The following is a 14,921-nucleotide window of genomic DNA, read 5'->3' as shown; positions in this document are numbered from 1 at the left end:
GGCCCATATGCACAGTGGTAAATAAAAGCTGGAGTTGAATTTCTTTCAAGTTTTATATAATATTCGCTGCAATGTGGATGGAGGGGGGAATCCCTCTTATGAGTGGTTCTACCAAACAATAAATCCAAACTTCTCTTTTGTTCAGGGGCTGTGCAGCAGGGCAGCAGTGTGCTTACAGGGCAGAGGGAGCTCTCGTGTTCCTCACAGCCTCCCTGCTGCTGTGGGAGGCTGTGGGACCTCCACAAACGGCTCCAGCCCTTCTCTGAGCTGGGCTTTTGTGGGCTGGTGTTCAGTGAAAGGCTTGGGGTGGAGGGAGCTGCTCGGGGAGGCAGCAGGAGATTCCAGAGGGAAAGAAAGGCGGGATCCAGGCAGTTAACTCGGAGGTGTTTGCTGCCTGCTCTGCTCTGGAGCTGAGTAAGGACGTGAACCAGAGCAATGACAGTGGGAGCAGAAGGGGAGGAAGTCGGGCTGTGCTAAGCGATGGTCAACTTAAAAATAGGCCCTTCTATTTATAGCCTTGGCAGCCACTGCCCCCCCGAGTGTACAGCCTGTCTGCAGTGTCTCTATGTATGTACACACACATACATATATACACACATATCTCTGGGAAGAGAAGGTGATGTGTGTGCTTAAACCCACTACCCTGCTGGGGCAGGGCAGGGGCAGCTCTCCCTGCGGGACAAGGTTGTGATTTTTTTTTTTTTAATATACATTTAAAAAGCAAATTAAAAAGAAGAAATGTGTCTGGGGACTGTTTCCTTTGGGATTGTGTGTCCAGCACTGAGGGCTATGCTGTTTGTTATCTGCTTATAATCAATTTAATTCTAGGACCTATCAGGCAGGGCTGATGGTTTTGGTTTTTACTTCCACAGTCACTTGCATATTCAGGCCTGACCTATAAGTGGTGTTTCTGCAATGGAAATAATCAGCAGAGTAGTACAGAACAGTGCCATTTGATGGATGGCACTTTTAGCCATAAAAGCCAGCACCTGTGGGAATAACAGTGGATTTTAGGAGGGATTCACATAGAGAGGATGACCCAGCACTGGGGTAAGCTCGAGTTTTCCTGTTGCAGAGAGGGCAGGAGAAGCTATGTTGGAGGGTGAGTCCTGTCACTGGGCTGGGAGGTCGCAGTGGTGTGCTCCAGGGTGCAGGTTCATTGTGGAATTCCAGCCTCCTCACAAATGCTGACTCTCTGCCTGAATGTATTTGTACCTAAAGGCCCTTTTGCCTAAATTAGAAATTAAGTTTAGTAACATTTTGTGAGGGTGCTTCTTGCGCTTGTGATGAAACCAAAGAGCATATTGAGGAGAGATTTATGTCTTTCCACAGAGAGTTGCTGTAAGGGCAGTTGTGGTTTCTTTCTGGTTTTGGTTTTATTTTAATGGAACAGTGATTTTATTTTAATGTTTCAATTTTGGGCTCCCAGTTTGGGTTTGAAAGCTGAAGCTGCTGTTTCCCTCAGTAGTACACACTTAGAGGTGGAATTTCTGCTTTAGTTTTCAATCTCTTGTGCTTTTGTCATTTTTTTATCACAACCTTATGTATTCTTTAAACACTTTTTTATTTAATCATTTATTCTTTTAAGTGGGCTTAATTGTATAAAGATTATCATGCATAAAGAGACATCTATAATTAGAAGGGGGGATTGGTGCTATTAGACAGTGTTTTAGTAAGGAAAATTACAGTGTTCATAAACTGTTTGGAGAATGGAGGCAGCATATATTAACATGCAACAGGTTTTATGTAATCCTAACAGAGGATTGACTCTTGCTCACTTGGATGAGTTTGGGCTGCTCCAGTATTTTTTCTCCAAGCTTAGTGCTCCCCTCTCTTCCTTCTTTTCCTCCTGGTGGGCAAGTGGAAACAATCCTGTCTCTGCTTTTCCTTGAAAGCAGGAATTACTTGTAATAATTGACAGTTTTATATCTGTTGGGCTGTGAAGAGCTGTGCCTTTGGCTGCTCTGCTGCCCGTGGCTGGTGGGGAACCTGTCACCCTTCAGATGGACATGCTCTTGGGACAATCCAGGTGATTTCCAGCTCTCCTGAAAAGAACATGTCACCACTGCTGTTCTTTTCCCTTGTGGCTCCTGTTGGTGTGCACGTTCAAGAGTACGAGTAAGCAAAGCTATTGTGATGCTCCATTCCAGGGGGGGGATTTATTGTTACCCTGCACATCATTTGTGAGCTGCAGCAAGCAGAAGTTGGTGTGTGCCATGGCTTGGCAGCCTGCCTGCAATCAGTGGATTGTCAGGAGTTCTTCTCCCTCCCTTCCCCCATTGAAATGACATGGCTGCGGGGGACCATTGATTTCTGCTCTCCACGTTGGTAATGAAAAATTCCTTGTTGGCTCCTAGTTCTCTAAATCCTTTGAGACAACTGCAACAGTCGAGATACTTCAGGAGCAAACGTGCCAGGCTGGGTGATGTACGACTTGGTGAGCTTTGAAGGGACAAAAGGCCTGGCTTTTGTTGACCACAAACCCGAGCGAGGCTCTTTTCCATGAGTTTATTGCGTTTTCTGTAGCCAGTCTGCTGAGCATGTTCTGATAACTCAGTGCACAGTTTCCATCTCTGAGGGATACGAGATTTATTGTGTTTGTTAATGCTTAATAATTTTATTTTGAAGCTTAGTGTCAGCCAAAGAAGGGCCATGAGTCTTGATGATGCTAAATAAAGCCTTCTCATAGGTTTCCTGGGACTCCACATGTGGTCCTCGTTTCCTTCTCTGCTGCCTATTGCTTTGCCAAGTTCAAGCCATTAATTTTGAGGGAAGGGAAGTATTACTTCAGATCACCTTGTAATGCTTTGTTGCTACATTTTATGTTCCTGGACAGCATGGTAGTGGAACGCTCTCTCTTTATGAAGTGCAAGGTGCAGATGGCAACTCATTAAAACTTTAGTGATAATCACCCTTCCTATGGAATTACCACTTAAATCTGGTTAGTGGAGGAGGAGGAGCAGTGTCACAGAAACGTGCTGCTTCTGGGTGATTTAAAAGCATATGGGATTGAGTGTTTTATGTGTGCCCCTTGTCAGGAGCCCTCAGAGCAGATTGCCAGAATTGTTGAGGAGTTGCAGTTTAATGGAGGTACAGGAGCTTTTGCTCTTGATCCCTTTGACAGTTAAGCTGTGTCTCCAAGTGCATTTGGAAAAAATAAACCTCTTTTAAATACAACTTTTTTTTGCAGAATAAATGGAGGCAAGAATAAGTATGTGAGGCAGCTGGTGAGGAGCTTTCTGGTCATTTCAAGGTTGGGAAGCATTCTTTGGGGAGTGATGCATCATTGTTACACGGCCTCAAAGCAAAAAAGGTACTTGCTTGTTTGTCCTCACTTGTGCAGATGGTAAGAGGAATGGTCCCAAGGGCCAGCTGAGAGCTTGGAAGTGCTTGGCAGTTAGAAAAATATTTGGATTCAAGTCCCAACACTGTTACGGATTTTTCTCTGGGACTTAGAGCAAGTAATTTATTTCTTCTCTGCCTCAGTTTCCCACCTGTGGAATCAGGTTGAAGGGTCACTACCTTAACTGTAGCAAAGCATTGGAGATGATGAAGTATTTGGATGTGAATATTAACTGGGGGTAGAGAGTGTTGACGTGTATTTTGAAACAGAGAGGTGTTGAGTGTAAGTGGTGAAGCCCCAATTTCCAGAGGTGGGTAATGATGTCTCCTCTTCCAGGCAGCTGCATCCAGGCCCTGTGACAAAGGGTACCAAGCAGCATCTTGAATGTACCAGCCTAGAGGTATCTGAAAAGCTCCCCAAATAAATTGCCTTTGTTAGACATGTCACTGTTTTCCTGTAAAATACTGTTTTCAGATGGATCTCGAGGGTTTGATATGTGCAAGCCTGGAGTAGGCATTCTGGATTCCTCAGCAGTGACATCCTAGGCCTTTTTGTTGTTCTTTCTGTCACCTGAGCACCCTTTGTTATTCGTGGATTTGCTGAGAAGAGGGCTTTTCATCTCATGCTAACGTGCTTTGGGCAGAGGGGATGAGTGATGCTTTCTGGCTTCCCCTGTTCTTTGCTGTCCTCTCTTTTAACAAGTGCAGTGTCTCCAGAGGTGACTCATGCTCTGGAGGGCCAGGCTGAGCAGGCTGGTGAGGTCAGCCCAGCTCTGCACGGGGCTGTCACAGGGTGGCACCAGGAGCAGTCGGGCCCGGCTCGAAGCACCCCAGCAGATTATCCCTCACAGTACCCAGGTGATGTGCCTTGCCTGAGTAACACAGGTACAGGAAGGGTGGGGAGCTTTTTTCCCCCTTCCAAGGACTCGTGCTGAAGTGTCCCCATGTCCCCTCTCTGCCTTTCCATGAATTTCCCTGGAGGGCAGCCAGTGGCTGGGCCGCGCTCACCGCTCCTGGCTGCGGATCTGCTGGCGTGTGTGGGGCGAGCCACCAGCCAGGGTTTGGCTACTGTTTCCTCTGAGTCACATCTGTCTGCTCTTCCTAAAGCAAACAGAGAAGCTCTCCTGCTCTCTGGGTGCTGCAGAGCCAAGCGCCGTGCTCAGGGCTGGTTCCTGCCGGGCTCCCGCCAAGGGTTTGTGTGCCAGGGAGGTGGGATGGGGAGACAAAGACTGAATGTTTCCAGCAGTATCCTGCCTTCAGTCAGTTCTGTGGGAAAACCTTGATGCAAAGTGGGACACAACAAGACCTCTTAAATATGACCCTTCCTCCTCATTAGAGCTGTTTTGAGTTGATAATTGTCTGTTTAGTGCACTCGAAGGAATTCCTGATCCTGTCCGTGCATCCGGCAGCGGGCTCTGGCTCAGTCCCCACCTCACACTGCCCTGTCACTCGACCCCCTGTTGGGGACTGGGTTTAAGTGGTTTTAGGTGCTTTTTGCTTATCTCCCAATTGGGATTTTGTCTGGTTGTCAGCAGTCAGAGCCTCGTGCAGCCCAAGCCTGTCCTCTGACAGCACTGGCAGGGCTGAGGGACAGCAGAGGTGACCGGGGCATCTGTGCTCCCTCTGGCATCACTGCAGTGACATACCCGGGTTCTGGAGAGGAGCTTTGGCCCTGCCTGGACCTCTCTGGCCGTGGGTTGAGAGCAGGACCTGGAACTGGTGGGTCAGTGCTGCCCACGATGAAGGAGCTCCCCTTGCTCTGGGATCAACCTCGTTTGCTCAGAGCTCACCCTTCAGCCTGTCTGCTTTGGATTTTACAGCTGCATTTTTAAAAGGCCTTTTTTTCTCTCTCATCTCCTCTTTAACAAGCACTTGAGCTGTGGGGGACGCTGAGCACACGTTTACTGGTAATGTGTGTCCCACTGCAAATTGCAGGAGAGTTACTTGGAAGTGCTTGAAAATAACTGAATGTAGCTTCACCTCAGCTCCCTTCATACCTCACACAACCTTGCTTTTGGGTTCAGCACCCTAAAATTTAAATGCACATCATGTATCAGTGAGTTCTTGCGAGACCCCAACTGTGAGTAGCCCTGATGGACATTGAATGCTCAGCGTCGTGTGAACCTGAGCAAAGCAGATGAACGAGAGTTTCTGCTGTTTGGTGTATTTGTATGCAGGACAGTGAAGAAAAGGAGAATTCACCCTCCTGGAAGGATATAATTTTTTAAACAAGTCACATTTGAAAAAAAAAATACACTAACATTTGTATGCATTTGTTCCAGTATAAACACACGTGTTCCTCTGTGGGGCTGCAGCGAGGGCAGACGAGGAGCTGGGTTGAGCTGCTGTGTGCTGCGTGCTGGAAGTACTTAGTTCTGCTTTATTACCACCCCTACCCCCAAAAATAACAAAAAAAAGGAAAGAGAAAAGAACATCTGCTAATGCATAGCTCAAAAAAAAAAAAAAGCTGCAGAGGAAAGGCCACTCGCTTCGCTGCCGCTGAACTCGGTGGGAAGTTCAGGGAAGGCGCCGGAGCCGCGGGCGGGCGTGGGGAGCACTCCCTCCCCCCCCGGCCTGGCTGTGCCTCTGATGTTGGGCTTTACACGTGGTGATAATTCCTATGTAATAATGGCAAATACAGATTAATTTTTAATAGAAATCCGTAACAGCTCATGATGCTGAAATTTGCTGTGTCTGTTGACAATTGCTATTTTTGGTGGAAGCAAACCCTGAGGCCTTTGCAGTGCTGCCGTGTGTTTGTGCTCTGCTGTCTGCAGAGGGGAAGTGGGGTTTGCAGCAGCTCCATCAGAAAAGGGATTCTTCTTTCTCATTTAATGGAAAACTTCAAGGTCGGATGTTCAGACTAGTGATTGCAGCACTTGGCTATTAAGTTCATTTTGCTCTCCTCATGTTTTAAGTATATTTGACTCCTAAGTGCACAGATACTGGGGAGGGAGCAATTTAGGGAGAGACCACCCCCCCTGGTTTTGGGTGCTTGCTCCAGCAAAAGTTCCACTGTGAAAATACTGGTCTCGGAATGTGTCCGGGAATGCTCTGGGGATTGTGAGCACCGTGTTTTGTTTGATTTTTCAGAGGAAGCTCAGTTTACCTTTAATTGTTTTGTGCATATTTCCAACAGATGCAGTTTATTTTCTTGTTGGTGGCTGCCCATGCTGGTGGTGCAGGAAGCTGGGGATGTGGGAAGCTGGGAATGAGGCAGCCTGGGTGCCTCCATGTCCTAGGTCCGAGCAAGACCTGCCTTTTCCCAACACTTTCCCACATGGCTGGTCCCCATCATTAGCCCAGCTGTTAACTGCTTTGGAAATCATCGCTTTCAAGCTCTTGATGGAGGATTTTTGGTTTTTATGAGGCTTGTTTGTGGAGAGAAGAAACCAATGTGATTGGAGCGCGTTGGTACCAGGGGCTGGGCATTGCCTTGTGCTCCTCTTTGCTCTCAGATACACAGAGCTGCCTGTTCCCATTGCCTCCTGTGTTTGGAACACCTTTCTCAGTGGTCTTTGTGGATTCAGAGGTATTTTTACCTTTCCCAGGAGCGTGGTGTGGGCTGGTGGGACATGGCTGGGGTGCAGCTGTTGGAGGAGGACAGGGGTGATGTGCTGTCAGCCACTGCAGGTGTATGGACCAAAACCCAATAAAGAAATCTTTTTGGAGACCAAATCATTTTTATTTGACTTGGTACCCAGCAGCTGGGCTGAGAGGGTTGGACTGGTGGGGTGAGGGTGGCAGGACACAGTGGGGAAGGGAAAGTCTGTGTCAGGCTCAGCAGTGAGGTGGCATAAACAGTTTAAGGGGGCATCTTAAAATCCAGCAGCTCCTCCATAAGGTGTCTAAGCCCTTGGTGCATCTGATAGGAAAGAAAATGTGTGTAAATCCTTTTATGAGCAGTGGTGGTGGTGACTGGAGTTAGGCTGGCAAGCAGAGAAAAGGCTTTCACAGGGCTGGCCAGGGCTGGGTGGGAGCAGCTTCATTAAGGGTTCCCATGTCTCTGTTCCTTGTCCCCAACTGACCATGGTAAATAGACACATAACATGTTATTTATGAATTCAGTAATTACCTGTTCTTTTGCCTTTCCATCTCTCAGCTTCTGCTGTGTTTCAGTGATTTGTTCTCTTTGCCTGGAGATGAGAATTCCTCTTAGCTGTTTTTCTAGGAATTGTTTTCTCCCTCTTCCTGATGACAGTGCAGAAGCTGCTGGAGGTCGATACCTCTGGAGAACATGTGGCTGTTTCCAGATGCTTCAGTAACTGCAGCAGTTGCTGCACAGTTCTTTGGTTCCTGCTGGCTCTGCACAGGCCCAGCTTTTATTTTCACCCTGACAGAATTCTTCAGGTCCCTCCCCAAGTGCTGGGAGCTGGTCCCTATAGCCACAGTTCTGCTGCTTTTCCTTGTGGCAGCATTTGGATCTCCAGGGTTCTTGGAGAGGAGGGCTGGCACAGGAATAACGGTTGTTTCATGGTGAAGGTGAAGTTTGCAAGTACCCCATGTGCGTGTAGCTGCGGCTGTCATTTATTAGTCTATCAAGAGGGTTTGTTTTCCCAAATAACCCTCTGAATTATTCTGTGTAATTAACTCATGAACTTATTTAAAATGATAAGGGGGTAGGGAGGAGGAGAGAGCGTTGTGGAGCTCAGTAAACCGATGGTATTGCATCACTTTTCCCCACTGATCGCAAGGTCGTCTCCAACAGCTGTTCCGGCGTAATTACCCAGCCCAGGCTTCGTGGTTGGAACAATTGAAAAATTACAGGGGTCACTGGCTCGGTGTCTTAAATTTTAATAAGTACATAAAAAACAAAGTGCTGAGTTATTAAAAATTAATCCTGCTAAGCGGCTGTTTAGGCTCTTTGGAGATGGAAGGCCTTGAGGGTGTCCATTTGTCCACTGGGGCTGGAGCGTCGCGGGTGTTATCTCTGCGGCCCGCGCCGCTCTCCGGCAGCGGTTCAGCGGGAGCGTTAAGTTTGATTATTAATTTAATCAAGGTCATATTTTGTTTATGCAGAAGTGGAGTGAACTGTGGCCCTCCGTAATCCTTTCTCTCCTCGGTAGCTCAGCCTTTGTAATTCCTGTAAGCTGCTCACAGGAGCGGAGTTGGGATATTCACACAGTCAAGTGGATATTGTGCAAGTGTTGATTATCGCGCGCGGCTCCGGCTCCTCCTGAGCACAGAGATGTTCTATTAACACAGAACGTAAATCTGGCAGCATTAACATTATAAGCCTAATTTCCCCCCACCCCCCCCTCCATTTGGGGCTTTGAGTCCTGGTTATAAAAGTTGGATCAGAGCTGAGTGCTTTCTGCTCTCCGTGCGTTCTTCAAAGAGCGTTCAGCCGCGGTGCTGGTGCAGGAGCACGTTCGGGAGCTCCTGCTCTGTGTGTGCTGCTCTGTACAGCCACGAGAACTTGCCACAAAAGAAGGTTGAACCCCTTCCCTGACCCACCTGGCATTGTTTTCCGAGGCAATTAAATATAAACAGTGTGCAAGGCAGGGAGGATAGGCTGAGCCTGGGAGTGGGCTTTGGAATGAGACGTTTATTTCTTTAAGTTGTGTGCAGGAATTTGTAAAGGAATCCAGTAGGAATATTTGCTTTTATTTAAACACAAATAGAGAAGATGCAGGCTATCGGTTGCCTCAGGGATAACTAGAGAAAATGCTGAGGTGCATTAGACATATAATCTGAATTTTCAGATAGCTGGAGATAGGATATTGGATCTTTTTCCTCCATCCTGAGCACAGGCCTTTGAGTTAGCCAAGGTTATTGCTGGCCAGCATTCCACCCTGTATAATGTGGCTTTTTTTGTGTAGCAGATCTAAAACTTTCCTAAACAACAGCTCCAGTGAAAACTTTGGAGACCTTTTGGCCAAGCTGCCCCTCAGAGCAGAGCACTGGGGAGTGGGATGTCCTGTGGCTGGAGCTGAGCTTCACAGCCCCACTCTGCTCCCTCCCAGTGTGACCTTGAGCTGCTGAAATCCAGGAATATTAAGATTGAACTGATGCTGATTTTGGTTTTCTGTAACTCACTGGACCATAATTTCTGGCTGTAACTCGCAGCTGAGCAGTGACCACGTGAGTGTCCTGAGAGCCCAACAGGGACTGCTCCCAGCCAGCCCCCAGCACCCACCGTGCCACCCTGTGTCACCCTGTGTCACCCCTGCTCCTCTGCAGAGCGTGTCCCTCCTCCCTGGCATTGCTGCTCCCCTTGGCCACCCCTCGGCTGCCTTTCCCTGTCTCCCCTTTTGTGAGCAGCGAGGTGAAAGAATAGCAAGAGCCTTATTAAGATGTTTTTAGATAACGTTTGCTCGGCTGCGAGACGGCAAAAGATTTTTCAGAGTCTATTAGGCAGCCAGTGCTATGGAATAGTAAGGCTGATTTGAAAAATTGGCACCTAATGGTTTACAACTGGAATAAATTTCCAGCAATTGGACCACGGAGAGAAACTTCTGTGTGTGTGTGTGGTGTGGTGAGCCTGTGCCCCAGCGAGGGGCTGCCGCTCCCTCCCAGCACCACCCGGGATTTTTCCCTTCTAATTAGGGAGCACGAGGAGTTCAGGCCAGCTTCTATTCATTTCTCTGCTTTGACAGAGCTGTTTGATGGGGAGAGGGCTGCTGGGGGGAGACTCTGCTCCCGCCTGGAGTCTCTTTTTCCCCTTCCCTCCTCCTGCCGTGTTTTGTAAAGGCCAAAGCCTGAGAATCCCTGAAAAATTAATGGGGCCTCAATAGATGCTTTGCACCCGCTGCTCTCCCCTCTCTGCACCCACAGTGGGTCACTACTGAGCAGTCCACAGCAGAATAGCTCCCAGCAGCTGCTCTTTTGCATGTAAATCTGACCTAAAGCAGAGTGGGGACCCCCTTGGTCACCCCAACCATGGGCTCCAGTCTCAGAGATGCTCCACTGAGATGCTGCAAATGTCAGTGGCAGCTGTATCCCCATCCTGCTCTGTGGGTGCCACCTCCAGCACCAGACCTCATCACCAGGCTGCTGAATAATTGAAAGAGCTGCCTCAGAGGAGCTGGGCTCAGGGGGAAGGTCTCTGCCTTCAGAAAACAAAGCCTCTCATTTTGGTGTTTGAAATAGTCAAAAGGATCCTGGAGGGCTCAGAACCCATAAAGACCTGCCTTTTTGTCATTATAGAGAAGTCCTGTGTGGTTCTCATCACTGTTGTTATTGTTAGTGTTGTGCAATTTCCAGTTAGCTGGTGCTTGTCTTCCAGCCTGACTTTAGGATGAGAGTTTCTGGAAGGCTTAATTTTTGGGTTGGACCTGGCTGTATAAGTCATCTGTCATCCTATTCTATCTCCTGGGGTCTCGGACTCCATCTCTTCCACCAGGACAGGGACACTTGTTTCCCTGGCCAGGTTTGGTGCCTGGCTGAGAGTGCTTAAGTCTTTTCCTTGAAAACCTAAAAAATTCCCAGTTTGCTGTAGTAATGACTTGTTTCATCCAAAAAGCCCCCAGAAGACCAAAAGCCCAAACCTGAGTGCTAAGCCATGTTCATCTTCCTGTGCCTGGCACGTCTGGGATGGGAGGTGTGGGCTGAGGTCCTGCATCTCCTGGGCTTTCCTGCCCTTGACCTTCAGGATTCCCAGTGAAGGTCAAAGGCCTCCCTTTTTCCCTAAGTAGGTTGGGGTTGTTTTTATTCCCTCTGTTAATAGAACACCCCCCAAAGGGAAAAAACAAAGTAAAGTGAGAAGTCCTCTCCATTTGGCAGTGTGTAAAGGCTTTTTAAAGCTAAACAAGAAAACCAATTATTTTTCTAACTGCTTTACTCCTTCAAATCTTTCACTGTAATGGAGATTTAGAATCCATCACTGTTTAGCTATTATTTCTGTGTAAAGAGTCATGCCCTATTGCACCAAGCAAACAGTCAATTTTTTCCATTATACTTAGCTGCAAATAACAAGGGTATGGAATAAATGACCCGTTTTGGAGCAGATTTTTCTCCGTGGTGCTCGTGTCCCTGGAGGAGGGCGAGGAAGGGTTAAGGCATTCCTGAGCTTTGCATGGCTGGGCTCCTCCCCACTCTCCCAGGCTTGTGCCCAGTGGAAGGGGCTGCAGGGAGGGTGAGGGTGGTCCCCATGGAGGTGCTGGGCTGGAGCTGGGGGCACAGATCCTGCCCGGATCACGCTGCCCGTGCTCGGGCTGGAGCAGCCTCCAGGTCTAGATTTGGTCCAGGTCCTTTTGAGCTCTTGACTGTGAAGGCAAACTTGAGGAGTCAGCAGCAGCACAGTGGTTGAACCCACACCCTCCAAGTCCACAGATGTCTCCTAGTGAGGAGCTGGATGTCCAGAGGGAGCTGTTGCCTTGGCTGGTTGTCTCCTGTGTTGTCTCTGTCGGTGGGAGATGCCACAGGCAGGGGCTGCTGTTCCCCCCCCTTAGAATCATAGGATTGTTCAGGCTGGGAAAGCTCTCCAAGTCCAGCCGTTCCCCCAGCACTGCCAAGGCCACCACTGACCTGTGTCCCCAAGTGCCACATCTGTTACATCCCCCCAGGGATGGGGACCCCACCACTGCCCTGGGCAGCCTGTTCCAGTGCTTGACAATCTTTTTGGTGAAGAAATTTTTCCCAGTATCCAACCTAAACCTCCCTAGGCACAGTTCTTCAGTGGCCAGGGTCAAACATTCAGGAGGGGATGGAGGCAGCATGTGCATGGTGCCCATGTCCCCTGGGAGGGCTTCCCTGGCTGGTGTGGGAGCAGTTAGGGATTGGGAAGGTGATTTTTCATTCTCATGGTGGTTGTCTGACTTTTATTTAAATTCAGGAGATTCTTGCAAGCGGGTGTGTGTTGTGTGAAAGTGTACTGCCCAAGTATGTAGCCAGCAGCTGCTTTTTTTAAATTAAACAGACACTTGAGGTTAAAAATCCCCAAGTTCAATGTAAACTTCCTTCTGTGCTATTAAGTTTGGATCACATCCAAAAACTCGATAATTTTATTTTATGTCATTGAGTCTGTTTGTTTATGTTCTGCATTTCATTCACATTTCACTGCTGGGTTTTTGTTTCCCAGCTCAGAGGTCGGTGCTGGGGAGCAGTGATGGCATCAGAGCTTTTGGAGGGGAGGGGCACAGTACAAACCTAGAAACTGCTGTTCCTTTTATGATACTTTTCTTTAAATACATTTTTAATGGAAACAGTATCTTTGGCAGCTCTGCAGGGCTGGGCAGTGACCCTGGGTGTCTGGGGCACCAGCTGGGTACCAGTGCTGGGGGCTCTGGTGACTCGGAGCTGGTGCAGAGGAGGAGGATCCGACGGTCTCACAGGACCAGCTGGAAATGACAGTGAAGGCTGAAATAGGAGAGTGTGATAAATTAATGGACTAAAACACCGTAAGGGACTCGTTAAAAGAAATAGCTTTAGGAGAAGCTGTGAGGAGGATTGGAGTGTGAAGGGGAACGGGCTGTTTCTGGGAAAGAAAGGGAGGTGCTGGTGCTTTTACACAACGATCATTAGGAGAGACAGATCCTAATTGGGAAGTTAGAGCTTTTAAGATGGTTGAGGGAAAAGGGAGGAAGCTGGAAGAGTGGTTTAGGCTGGCAGAAGAACGGGGTGGGGCCTCTCCCTAGTGTCTTAGGGTTCAGCACCTGCAGAGGATTGTTTGACTGAGGAACAGAGTCAACAAGGGAACCAAAGGAAGGAAGATGAATAGATTTAGCCTGGAGGTTGAAATTAAGTTTCAGACTATCACTAAGTGAAAGGAATAGCATAGACTGTTGCTTAAGACACTGAATATCTGTAAGACACAGGATAGCCCTTCCATTGACATGTTCCAGGACTTTCACACTTATATTTCATTCCTCTTTTACAGTGTTTGACTTGCATGACTGAGTAAAGACTTTTTTCTTTCTCTTTTTTTTTTCCCCCTCGCTTTTAAAACTATTTTTTATGTAGCCTGTTCCCAATTGAGGCTTTTATTGAGAAACAAATGCTTCTGGTTAGCTTCTGTGTGGAATCTGTCCAGCTTTAAACCATTGCCATGAGCAAAATTCATTGACAGCAGAAAGAAATCAAAACAAACATTCCTCAGGATGGGGCACTTTTCTGTATAGGAGAGGAATTTTTACATATTTATGTGTCTCTATAATAGATGTGTGTCCACAGCACACCCAGACATTCCAGGCTGTGCCTGGAGGCCGTGGCTCCGTGTGCCGGCACCGGCGTGGGGAGGTCACGGAAAGCCCAGCTGGGTGCAGGGAACTGGGGAGGTACCTGTGCTGGAAAATGGGAGAATGGGTTTTGGGTGGCTGTGCCTTGCAGTTCCAGAAGGGGAGGAATCCCTCCTTCCCTCTTGGATGGTGTGGTTTGGTCGGGGAAGCTGCTGAGCTTCGAGGGACCGGGCGGTTTGGGAAGGGGGTTTGTCAGATTTTTGGTGATGAGGGGTTTTGGTGTGTTTGTTTCTTCAGCTGCCTTAGCTCGAGGGAGCACAACTGGAGTCAAACAGGAATCTCATGGTTAGTTGTGTCCTTCTCATGCAAACCTGTTTTTCTCTCTTTTCCCTTCCCATTGGGCCTGGGAAGAGCCTGATCCAGCTTCCCTTTCCTGCTCTTCCCTCGGCAGTGCCTGAACTGCTGCCTTTGCTCTCAGCCCCTGTACCAAAGGGGAAAGAACTGAACAGTCTTTCTTTCATCTACCAGATGTTGTTTTGTGCTCTCACTGACCCTGACCAAAGGGCAGGTGCTGCCGAGGAGGAGCCCGGCTCGGCTCTGTCCCCTGGCAGCCCCACGGGCTCTGCTCTGCCATGGCCCTGCAGGGAGGATGCTGCTCCAGGGAGAGGAGCTGGTCCTGTGGGCAGGACTGGTGTGCCTGAGGGGTGACAAGAAGTAAGGGAAGGCTGAGGAGAATCTCCTCTGGTTTATGACCTGCAGATCTGCCAAAACTCAGCTCTGGACAGCTGCTTTCTGCTGCTGCTGCTCTCCTCTCTCCCACCTTTTTTTTTTTTTTTCTTTAATTCCAAAACACATTGAAGAGTTTGATTTGTTTCTCTTCTTGTTTTTGTTTTTCCAGAGTGCTGAGCGTGTTTTAGACAAACATAATGAAACAATTTTAAAAAATAAAGGCATGGAAATAACCTCATATAAAGTGGCAGAGAAAAACCACTCTTGGCATCATCAGCTGTGCTCACGGCGAGGCACAAACCATCTCAACATGTCAAAGACACTTAAATCTGCTTCCTCTGAGAAGCCCAGTGTAGAGGCAGCACTGCAGTGTGTCCACTGCTGGTGGGGTACAGAGGGGCTGTGGTGACTCTTGGGTTCGGTTTTGTTTTTTCCAAGGTTGTTCTAGTTGGAATTTTATGATTGCTTCAGATCTGTCAGACTTCAGATCCATCCTCTTAAAGTGCTGGGTGTAAAGAAGCATTAATTAATACCTCAAACCCCACACCAACCCCCCACCTCACTGTTGGTAGATGTTTTTCTTCACTGAATAGTTGGAAGAACTGAGCTGTGTTGGTGGCTTTGTCTTGTTTTGATTTCCAGAATAGTGGCACCTCTGGAACTCTGGGTTTGGGAAACCTTGTCCATTGGGAGATGCTTGCAGTATAGATGTGGGGCCCTTGGAAGGAGGAT

The 14,921-nt window shown here is 48.2% G+C and overlaps 1 protein-coding gene and 1 long non-coding RNA gene across 21 annotated transcripts in view; both read left to right on the top strand.

Annotated features, from left to right (window-relative positions):
• Positions 1-14,921, top strand: part of MSI2 (musashi RNA binding protein 2) — a 223,700-nt gene that overhangs the window by 98,352 nt on the left and 110,427 nt on the right. The gene's annotated exons all lie outside the window — the stretch shown is intronic.
• Positions 759-3,786, top strand: LOC135425637 (uncharacterized). The gene is made up of 3 exons (XR_010435680.1): positions 759-2,328; positions 3,191-3,313; positions 3,680-3,786. It is a non-coding gene; the product is annotated as an uncharacterized LOC135425637 (long non-coding RNA).

The sequence above is a fragment of the Pseudopipra pipra genome, chromosome 21 (assembly GCF_036250125.1).
Source record: "Pseudopipra pipra isolate bDixPip1 chromosome 21, bDixPip1.hap1, whole genome shotgun sequence".
Lineage (NCBI taxonomy): Eukaryota > Metazoa > Chordata > Aves > Passeriformes > Pipridae > Pseudopipra > Pseudopipra pipra.
This window is presented reverse-complemented; position numbering and strand designations above follow the sequence as displayed.